Source organism: Physcomitrium patens, chromosome 3, assembly GCF_059467195.1.
Source record: "Physcomitrium patens ecotype Gransden chromosome 3, ASM5946719v1, whole genome shotgun sequence".
NCBI lineage: Eukaryota > Viridiplantae > Streptophyta > Bryopsida > Funariales > Funariaceae > Physcomitrium > Physcomitrium patens.
In genome coordinates, this window is record NC_143412.1 from 16,713,397 (window position 1) to 16,724,992 (window position 11,596).

Below are 11,596 nucleotides of genomic sequence, written 5' to 3' on the forward strand. Positions count from 1 at the left end.
AATTATGGAAGATAATTTATATTATAAAATATATAAAGAACCTAAATATTTTAATTAAAATTTGAAATAATTATTAAATAATTTATAAAAATCAAAGAAATCCTAAAGAAATTATTAATAAATTATGTATAAATCTTAAAGAAATATTTTAAAAATCTTAGTAAAATTATAAAAAAGTATGATAGAATCCTTAATTAAATCTTTAAAATATCTTAATAAAATCCTAATAAAATTCTATATAAGACTTAAATATGTTACAATAATCTTAATAAATCTTAAATAAATCCTAAATAAATTCTAATCAAATCCTAATAAATTTTAATCAAGCTCTATAGTAGTTTTAAAACTTCAAAAATTACTAATTAAACTATTGATTTTACTTTTAAAAAATTAGTATACATTTTAATTTATTAATTAATAATAAAAATAATATAATTTAAAAAAATCCAACTTATTTTTTGAAAAAAATAACTCCTAATTTACTTAAGAGTTATGCATCTTTTTTCTTCAACCTTGATGTTAATCTACTATCACTTGTTTCTCCTTATTGCATCGTTTAATTGTCCTCAAATTTTATGAAAATGCTTCAATCTAAGTTAATTATAAGCTCACAATATTTTGTCTACATTTAACCAATAGATTGCATAAGATTATAGAAACTTTCACTATTCCTTAAAATTCAACTGTTAAAGCCCTAATCTCATTAAATTTCATAAACCTTCAATAAATTTTTTTGATAGATAAGTAAATTCATAATTCCACAAATTTCTATCAAAAAAAATATTGATATTCATTATTTTTATTACCTATTTAATCAATATTTATATATTTTTTAAAAAAATCTATTATATTTTAAAATAAGATTATTTATAATATTTAATAATTTTATCTTTCTTTCATCTTATAGTAGCATTAGAATACAATACTATTTTTGATTTAAATAGAAGATTTCTCTAAGTTAGTTGAGAAAGATATATATATTATATTATTCTATAATAGTTCAATTTTTTTTCCACTTGAATTTTCTTCTTATGGTTGTTGCATCTTAGAATGGTTTAAATATGTCAATTCTAAAATTTCAAGGAGTTACTACCCAAATTACTGTATATCTCAAATAATATTTTTTTTGAATTATTTTCACAGATATACTATACAAGAGACCAAACAAAAAGTTGAACATAAGAGTTTCAACAAGAAAGCTAACAAGAACTTGCTTAAACTTGATGAATACAAGATCAATACCAAGGGAGGTGAACTAAAGCTCTAAGAAATGTATTATTAAGAATAAGGATACCGTCAACCTTGAGTCTAATATATCCTAGGTATTATATTGCTTCTCAAGAAGTTTCTATGTTGCTTGAAGATGAAACAATCTTAAGAAGTTTCTTAAGAAATTCCTATATTATTTGAAGATGAAGTAATCATAGGAAGCTACTCAAGAAACTTCCTTAATCTTCTTAGAACTTTCTAGAACCTATTGAAATATCTTAAGAATCTTCTAAAAATCATCTAAAAATATTTTAGAACCTTCTAAAATCTAATAGAATATTTTTAGAATATTTTTAGAATATTTTTGTTGGATGTTTGTAACATCACATCATCTTCTAATTTTGAGTTCTAGGAGGAGCATTGATTTCATATGTATTTTTTTTATTATATACAATGTTCTAGCAAAAGCTTCTTAGAAAAGTCATGCTAAAATAGATTTAGGTTTTTGAGGATAGCATTGATGAAACTCTTGTATCTTTTATACTACATTAATTAGAATTTTTATTAGTTTCCACATATGCTCATTAATATTGTAGCTATACTAATGAATAAAATATTCCAACTTACTTCTTCTTAGTCAAGAATTAAGAAGCTTTTCTATCTCATATTTGACATGATTATTTATTTCAATGCAAGGCAATAATAGTTATATTTTTCTTGAAATAATTGATTTTGAATAAGCTTCTTAAAGAAAAATATGAAAGATTAAATGTACTTTTATAGATGTAGGTAGTTTCAATTGATAAGGCATTGAATTGATTTTCTTTTGAATATAAAAATGGCCCTAGTCTTCAATAGTCCAACTTATCGCACTTCATAACTTAACTAATAGCTTCATTGAATATTTGAAAATCAAATAATAATAATAATAAGTCTTTTACATCATCTCTTAATTTCTAATAGAATTGGTTCATAAGAGCTTGTTTATCCCAATTGATATTACAAGCTAATTGCCTAAAATCAAATACATAAATTGATGCAAAGCATGACTCTTGATGTAATGAACAAATCTTTGCTTTTACCTATAAAGCCTTGTTATGTTCTCTAAATGCTTCTAAAAAGCTTCATAGTTGCTCAAAATTAGATATTTCTTCTCAAATAAAGGAGCAAACAAAAATAAGATTTATCTTGTGAGTAAAGTTTCAATTAAAAAAACTTGTGACTCTTCTATTAGATAGCACTCAAGTTGTAGAAAAGTTACCAATCAAATTTGGTTAACAAACCCTCAAAATTTTGAACATGTGCCATCAAATATTTTTGAAAGAGTAATTTAAGGCTCCTTATCTTATTAAATATGTGAATTTTTTTATATTGAGATACATGTACCATTGCCTCCTTAGATATAGAAGCTTGAAAAATTAGTTGCATTACAAATTGACTTACTTCAAGTCTTGCATCACTATAAAATCTTACAACAAATATTTCAATTTCAATAGTTCAATGAGCTAAAGCATTCAATGTATTTATAATAACATCTAACTTGGACTTAGAAGATTCAACTATAATAACATTTTTATCTCCAACCATCCTGATAAAAAAATAAAGGAGTTTCTAAAATAATATCAATTTACAAGAAGGTACTTTATAACCTCTAAAGTACTTAAATGCCTTGAAGAAGAGGGATAATCTACTCTCTATCAAGAAAGATCAAGCTCTAATATTAATAAGAAGGTAATTTTAACAAACTGTCATGAATACATTATATATAGAAGATCAAACAAGAGGTTGAAGAAAAGAATCTTAACAAGAAAGCTAATAAGAACTTCACTAAATCTATTAAGTGGAAGATCAATACCAAAAAAGGTGAGTTAGAACTCGAAGAGATGTATTCTCAAGTCTAAAGATACTCTCAACCTCGACTCCAATATATACTAAGTTTTAGAAAACTTTTCAAAAAAAATTATATTGCTTGAAGATTAAATAACCTTAAAAAGCTCCTTGAGAAGTTTCAATGTTATATGAAGATAAAGCAACCTTAGGAAGCTTCTCAAGAAGTTCATATGTTATTTGAAGATGAAACAACCATAAAAAGCTTCTCAATGAACTCCTTTAATCCTCTTAGAACTTTCTAAAACCTACTAAAATATTCTAAGAATCTTCTAGAACCTTATAAAATCTTCTAAGAATCTTTTGAAACCTTCTAAAATCTGATAGAATATCTTATTGAATGTGCATAATAATTATATTTCAACATTAAAAAAAATCTTTATTGATTGGACTAATTTTGTGTACTTATTTTTACTTCTATTTTTCTTAGAAAGAAACAACTTCAACTTTCTTTTAGTCTTATTAGAATCATGTGTCATAGTAGTAGATAATTTATTCTTTTATTATTGTTGTCTTTCATTGCTACTTTGACTTGATTTTTTATTAATACTTTTCCTTGCCTTGTTAAAACCTTTCTTCCAAACTTGATGATATAACCTTGGGTGGATGCCATTACAACTTTATAACTTCAAAAGAAAGGATATACACTCCTTCATTTTGTAGCAAATCATATAAGATTCTATCATCTCTCTTTGGTACTACAATGACATTATAACACAATGCCACAATGACACTATGATACTATGTCATAATGTCTTAATGATAGTGTAATTTCAAGCTCTAATCTCCAAGTTTTGATTGAAATCAATTTGGACCATCTAGATGAAGATATTTATTGCTACAATATATGCTGTTCTTCTTGGTAATGCCATAGCTATACAATAATACTATATAGATTAAATTCCCTACTTCTTTGAAATTGCATATCTTTTGTGTTCCTTGTTATTTAAGAGTCATTTAAACTTCTACTTTTATATATAATCTACAAAGCATTTTTATTTAATAATGGATATCAAATCTAAATCCTAATACTTAAATTGCTTCTTGTAAATAATTTCTACTATTCAATGAGATATTTTATTCTTTTCCAATTTTTTGCTCTTAAAAACTTCAAAAATATACAAAAAAAGTTTTAAAGATGACTTCTTTGATTGTATTTACTATTATATGGCTTACAACCATTTTTTTTCTTTTTTTATTTTAAGAGATTTTAACTAGCAAAGAAAAACATATCATGTCACTCTTTTGTTCAAATATTATAAATCACCACCAATTTGAGTAGCAATGCATGTTTCTTATACCACAAAATTCTTTTATTAAGTATGTACTTTATAATTAGTAATATTATACTATCTCAAGACTTATACTAGAAAACATGATATTAAATTAAATAAGATTTATAAAAATGAATTGAGCTTAACTTCTTCCAATAAATCTTGTATTTCATCATAGCTTGATTACCAAATGTCTATACTCTATAAGTTGATATGCATCCCAATTTAATATATGTTACATCACTGCCTTCACAAAAGAATATGAAATTACTTTTTTTATTTTTCAAAGATATATAAGTTAATTCTAATATCATTAAGTCTAAAGAAAAATATGAAATTAATAGAAGAAAGAAGATAATATAAAATACTCATCACCATTCCCACAATATAATATCTTTATAAAATTACAACATAATAATTGTAAGCTTATATATATATATATATATATATATATAATCTAAATTATAAATTCCTATGAGATTAATAACAAGAGTTATAAAGATCACAAAGTTTCAATTTGTTGCTATCTTTGAATATAAATATTATATTAATTCCTAAGTTTTTTTTTATCAAAGTTAATTTTTAAAATTGTATTTAAACTTTGCGCCAAATTTTCTTCTCTTATATTTTACTTTGACATTTGCGGCATAGAAGGTTATATTATGAAGCATTTAATTTGATAGTTTGATAGTTAGATAAGTTTTACAATAAGCTTATTTAGAAGTCTTATATGCTTTTAAATTAGAAGATTTAGGCTTATTGGATGTCTTAGCCTTTAATAAAGCAAGGTTTTTCATCCACAAAATACAACTAAGTATGAATTTCAAGTTTGTTGACAATTACAAAAAACTTTCAAATATATAAGTATATATTAAAATTAAAATATATATATATATACACAACTTAAATTGATTTTTTAGGGTATATTATTCTAAATGATGATATTGTAATAGATCCTAAGAAATTTGAGAATATCATACATTGAAAGATTTGAAGAGCAAATAGAGACATCATATGTTTTTTTAAATTTGTCAATTATTATTAAGCTATTATCAAAGTATAACTCTATTTACATGTTTGACTTGTAAAGACAAACTTAAGTGGAATAAAGAAGCTAAAGCAATATTTGAAGATTTAAAGACAACTTTTACTATAGCACCAATCTTATTTTGCAAAAAAAGTTTAAAAATATATTTTTTTATGGATATAGATGCATTGAACTTTATAATGAGTAATTTATTGTTACAAATATGAAAAAATAGAAAACCTCATCACATAACTTTTTATTTGAAAAAAATTTAGCAGCCTAGATCAGTTACAAGATTTATAATAAAAGACTTATAATTATAGATTTGTTTTAAGAACTCTACTATTATTTAGATTGCACTTTTTATCTTCTATTATTTATATAAATGATGAGAATCTTGATTATTTTATTTCAACACTTGTTTTAAATTTTTATTAAGTCTATTAAAGCATATATTTGTCAAGACTTGTATTTTTTATAATTAATTGGCTTCAAAAAAAATTTGATGGATGTCTTTTTTAAACATTTCTATTGTACACCAAAAGGTAGTGATGCAACTTTTGATTAACAACAAAAAATTATTTTGAAGCTAATGTAATTTTATATATTGTGAATCACTATTCTTATCAAATTGAATTAAGTGAGTTCTTAAATCTTTTTATGTATGATGTTAAGAATAATTTTCTTAATTCTCATAATAATTCTAATTTTAAATTTAGAAAATATATATATTATTTTAAAAGATGCTTATATATTCCAAAAAAATAAAATATAATTATTTATTCTTTAAATTTATCATAATTTTTTAGCTTCACACATTTGGATATAACAAGCTCTTAGAATTAATGTCAAGAGATTTTTTTTGATCTCAAATGTAAGAGATAAAACCATCTTTGGCCATCTATAATTAAATTAATAGCAAAACAAAAGAAATGAATCAAATATTTGAGCAATATTTAAGATATATCATCAACTACTATTAAAGTGATTGAATAATTTTTTTTATTATTTGAAAAGTTTATTTATAATAATAATATATATTATTTAATTTTAAAATTATATCTTTATAATAATTATATTTATCATCTATATTTTAATATTATTGGTTATTTAAAAATTAATAATTCTACAAAAAAATATTTGGTAATTTTTTTATCAAAGTTACATGTAATAATGAAGACACAATTAAATAAAACTTAAGAACAACAAAAGATCAATGCCTGTGTCTATCATAAGAAATAATTACAATTCTACATCAGCAACCAAGTATACTTACTTTGTTGTAATATCAAGACATTTTACTTTTGAAATAAGTTGGATTATTATAGACTAAAAAAAAATTATTTGCAAATAAACCAATTTGGTTTTCTATTGATTATATATGCCAAAATCTATGAAGATTTATTCTATATTTGATGTATTTCTTTTCAAGTTATATAAGATAGTGGATTTATTAAGAATTAGTTCATTTTGGAAACAAATATTTTAGTTGATTTAGTATTTCTACTTATTGTTGAATATAAAGAATAAATTGTTGAAATCAATGTCTATATTTGCTTTAATCTATATTTATTAATTTTTAAAAAACCTATAAATATTATTTAGTGGTTAAAAGAAGCATAAAAAAAACCTCATATCTTTTTAATTATTTATATAAAAAATTATTAAAAAATAAATTATTGAGTTAAATTAATTTTATTATTATAAAAAATCACTAAAGTATAAAGATATAGCCTTGAAGTGATATTAGAATTATATAAAATATTATAAAAACTTTTAGAATTTATTTGAATTTTAATTAGAATTATTTAGGAATTTTTAGAGAAATTTTTAAGACTTAGATAAATTAAATTATTACTACCTTAGAAGCTATTATGAAAAAATAAATCAAGATTTGTAGATTAATTGGGTATTTTTGAACACCATGGTGAAGTAAAAAATATAAAAATATTAATTTCACTACTAGAAAATAAGAAGACCGCATCTAATTTAATCCTTGTTGGAAGAAGACTACAGAAATCCCATATAGGTTGTAGCACCTTGAATATAGTTAGAAAGATAAGACTAAGGCCTTGTAACCTCTCCAGAATATCTGTATACACTATATATGAATCTTTGTGAGGCTTGAATCCTTGATTTATAAGCAAATTATCCTTGAGATAAAATATTTTCATTTAACTTTTTTATTATTTAGTTGCCATTTTTAAACCTTCATAACTTATTCATAGTAATTCGGATTTATACATTTTTTACATCATTAGAAAGATAAGAAAATAAAATTTTCAAACACACACACACACACACACACACACACATATATATATATATATATATATATATATTATTGGATGATAACTTAGTGAACATGTTGTGACCGAATTTTGTGTTGTGTCATTACTTGATTTCATTTATTTTACTTGTTCTATGTTTGATCTTTTTTTTTGTTATTTAATTCCTTTATTTTATACCACCAATTCCAAACAACTTTTAATTAAGGCCGTCTTGTAATTTAGATTGAGGAGTGAAATTTATCCTCACAATCCTATCAATTATAAATTGTACACACTATAAATTGTACATCTTATATTTTATAGACATTAGAACATACATCTTATCAATCCTTATATCTAAATCATTTCAAATTTCAATTAAAAATTTAAAAATAAATCCTGTAGAATTTTAAGAAAAATATTTAAAAATATCTCGAAAAATCTTAATCAAATCTTAATTAAATTTTAATGAAATTCTAAATAATTCTAAATTTTAAACAATAAACTTCAATAGGCAACTAAGCTTGATCAAATTTTTATATAAAATTTAATTTTTTATCTTTCTATCTTTATAAGTCATGTATACATTCATAATTTGTTTTAAAATATTAATTTATAAATTAAAAATCAGTGCAATAATATTTTTATTTATAAATTTAAACTTTATATTTTTAGTTTAATAAGGAATTCTAATAGAAAAATTTTGAAAGTTATTTGTGAATTTTTAATTTAATTTTTTGTGTAACTTAAATTTCATGTTTTTGTATTAACACCTTGAGTTTTAGTTTCGTTCAATATCCAAATCTTTAGATGTAAAAAGATTAGAAACTTACCTTAATTTTCCAATTATTGATACTTTTTTTGTAAGTATATCCTAATATCTTTTAATTGCATTCTCAAAATGATACAAAAATTTAAAATCAAATTTTTTTTCTTATTCAACCATAGACTTATAAAAATTTGATCATAAATTAAACTTATATTTTTTTTAAATATAATAAGGAAATCACTCTAATGTTTACTACCTTCAAAATTGTATTACTTATAAAAAATTTACTTTCTTTGCCTCGTTAACAAGCTTTTTTACATCACAAGCTTTAAAATCTTACATCATTAGAATGGTCTAAAAAATAGTATCTTAACTTTATATCCTAATCTCCAAAAGAATCTTGTATTTGTGATGAGTAATTGTTCTTGAGCCTCTAGGTCTAAATTTGGCCTTTTCTTACAAATAATTTTTTTGAGATATTGATATAACTATTATTGGAATTAATTTTATAAAATCTTTTTTTTGAAGTAATTATATTGATATTCTACCTTATTCTATTCTATTCATAGCCTTATAAAAGAGATAGAATTTTTTTTAAATAAAAATAATATTATATATTAAATTTATAATTATATTTGATTTATTTGAAAGAATGCATAAAACAATATCTATTGATATTTTAAATTATTCTTTTTATAAATTTTGGTCTTTGCCTATTTTTTTATCTGATAGTTCTTTTATATTATAATAAAATATAATATTACTTAATACCAACAAAGAATTAATTTAAATCTGTACTAATATAATAAATTACCAAAAATAATAAAAAAAAAAAAAAAAAAAAAAAAAAACTTCCTACAACTCTTCTTTGACAACAATTTGCCTTCAAACAATCATTAATCTTATGTTAGTGAATCAAATAAATCTTGAATAGAATAATAGATATTATACACATTGATGTAATTACTCCAAAGTAATTTTAATGTTTGCCTATGCTTTAAGATAAATATGGTGTTGTATCCAAGTATTTAGTTGATAGATTGTAATTACTCAAGTATCATAACCACTTTATAATTTAATAAAAATATATTCTTACAAGAAAAATTAGTCATAGTTGTTTTCAAAGCTTATATTTGTGACATCATTGTTTAAACAATATATTACTTACAATTTTTTGGAATTTAAATATAAATAAAATTTATTTATTTATTTTTAAAATTTTATGTCTTTTATATGTTTTTTTAGATATTTTTTAAAGCCACAAATGATTGAATAATACGAAGAAAAAATATTTTTGTTATTTAAAAAAATAAAAATAAAAATAAAAATAAGATTGTATCTTTAATCTAAATAATGATTCTTTATGTTGTACAAACATTAAACAAAGAGAGACATTTTTATTGATGAGTTCTAGGCTACATTGCATGTAGCTCAATTATATTGCATTTAAACAACTCTTATTAGTAGTATATTTTTTCTCTTCAAAAAAGTAGAATTTTATTTAATCACTGATTTAAATCAATGATTTTCTTCAATTTCATGACCAATTTTCCTCAAGGTTGTATGCATAATACCTAACTTACTTGCTTAATAAATCCAACATAGTATAAAAAAATTGTCCAAATTCTACTTATTGTGATATTCTCACAATACAACTAAAATATTTCACAATAGTTGTTTTTAATAGCTTCCACACGCCTTTAGATTCTTATTATATTGTAAAAATCTTAGCTCTCATCATATAAGAATTGTTCTTGGGACTTCTTGATTAATACTTTAAAATATTATTTGTTTTTTTTTTTAATATGATTTTGATTTCTTATAATTCTAGAAATAAATCTTTTTGGTATTCTATGCTTTGCTATCTCCAAATGCCATATCAAATTCATATAAGTAAAACCCTAATTTGAATTAAGGTTTCCATTGTTAGATCTTGGAAATATTTCAAGGATATCTTTGCAAATTTCTATGGACAGTTATAGTTGGATTTTAAACTTTGTTAAATATTTTTTAGATAGCTAATATTTGTAGCTGCAACTATATATATATATATATATATATATATATATAGTAATATTGTGGCCTTTAAGGTTATTAAATTTAAACAATTATATATTTTTTATTATTTGATGAATGTTGTAAAGAACATATTACTTTCACTTTTATCAAGATTTGTTCATCAAAAAGATATTATTTTTTCACACTCTTGCTTAAGAAGTAACTGTAATTTTTTAATGCCAAAGAAATTTTTTAGTCTTTTATGTAACAACTCCAATTTAATAAAAGGGTCTAAGTTTGCACTATTGTGAAGAATAGACAATGACAATGTACTATAATAATGCAATATGTAAATATCATAAACCTATTCAAGTATAAATTATACAAGCTAAAAGCCAAATAAAAAAACTAATACCAAACCACTTCTAATTTAGTTTCTAATTGGATTCAAACCAATTAAAAATCATACCAATTGATTTGGAATTGGCACAATAAAATTATAAATAAATTTAATTAATTTGAAACCATTTTCTTACTACAATCTCAAGATATTTTTAAATGGATCAACCACAAATCTTTTTTAATATATACTTGGTTGTGGCTAAATATATTAAAAGATATTTTAATTGTCATGTGTAGAAGCATAAAAATTTAAATTATATCACATTGATTTAAACTTCTTTTTTTTATGATACATCATAATTGTTGTATTTTTTTCAAAAATTTAATAAATAGATTTGTTGTATTCCTATTGCAAATATCATTCACACCACATAATAAGCCAAAAACAATTAAAAAAATGTTCTTTAATTACAATATGTCACAAATATTTACATATAATTGTTTTTACATTTCACCAAGATTAGATAGAAGATTTTCATTAAATACTTTGATGTTAAAATTTACTAAATATTAGTCAAATAAAAGATAGATCTATTGACATACATATTATAGAATTTGATGAATGTAAGTTTTATCAACCGAAACATTTTTTTTTAATCCTACATAAGAATATGTAATATTTTTTTAGCATTTAAATAAAGACCATTTTTTTAAAAAAAATTAAAAATTAAAAATTGTCAGTTATTCAAGTAGAGATAATGAAGTTGTGCTTCTAAGTAACAATCTTCTCTATATCTTGAATAAATTTCAACAAACAAAC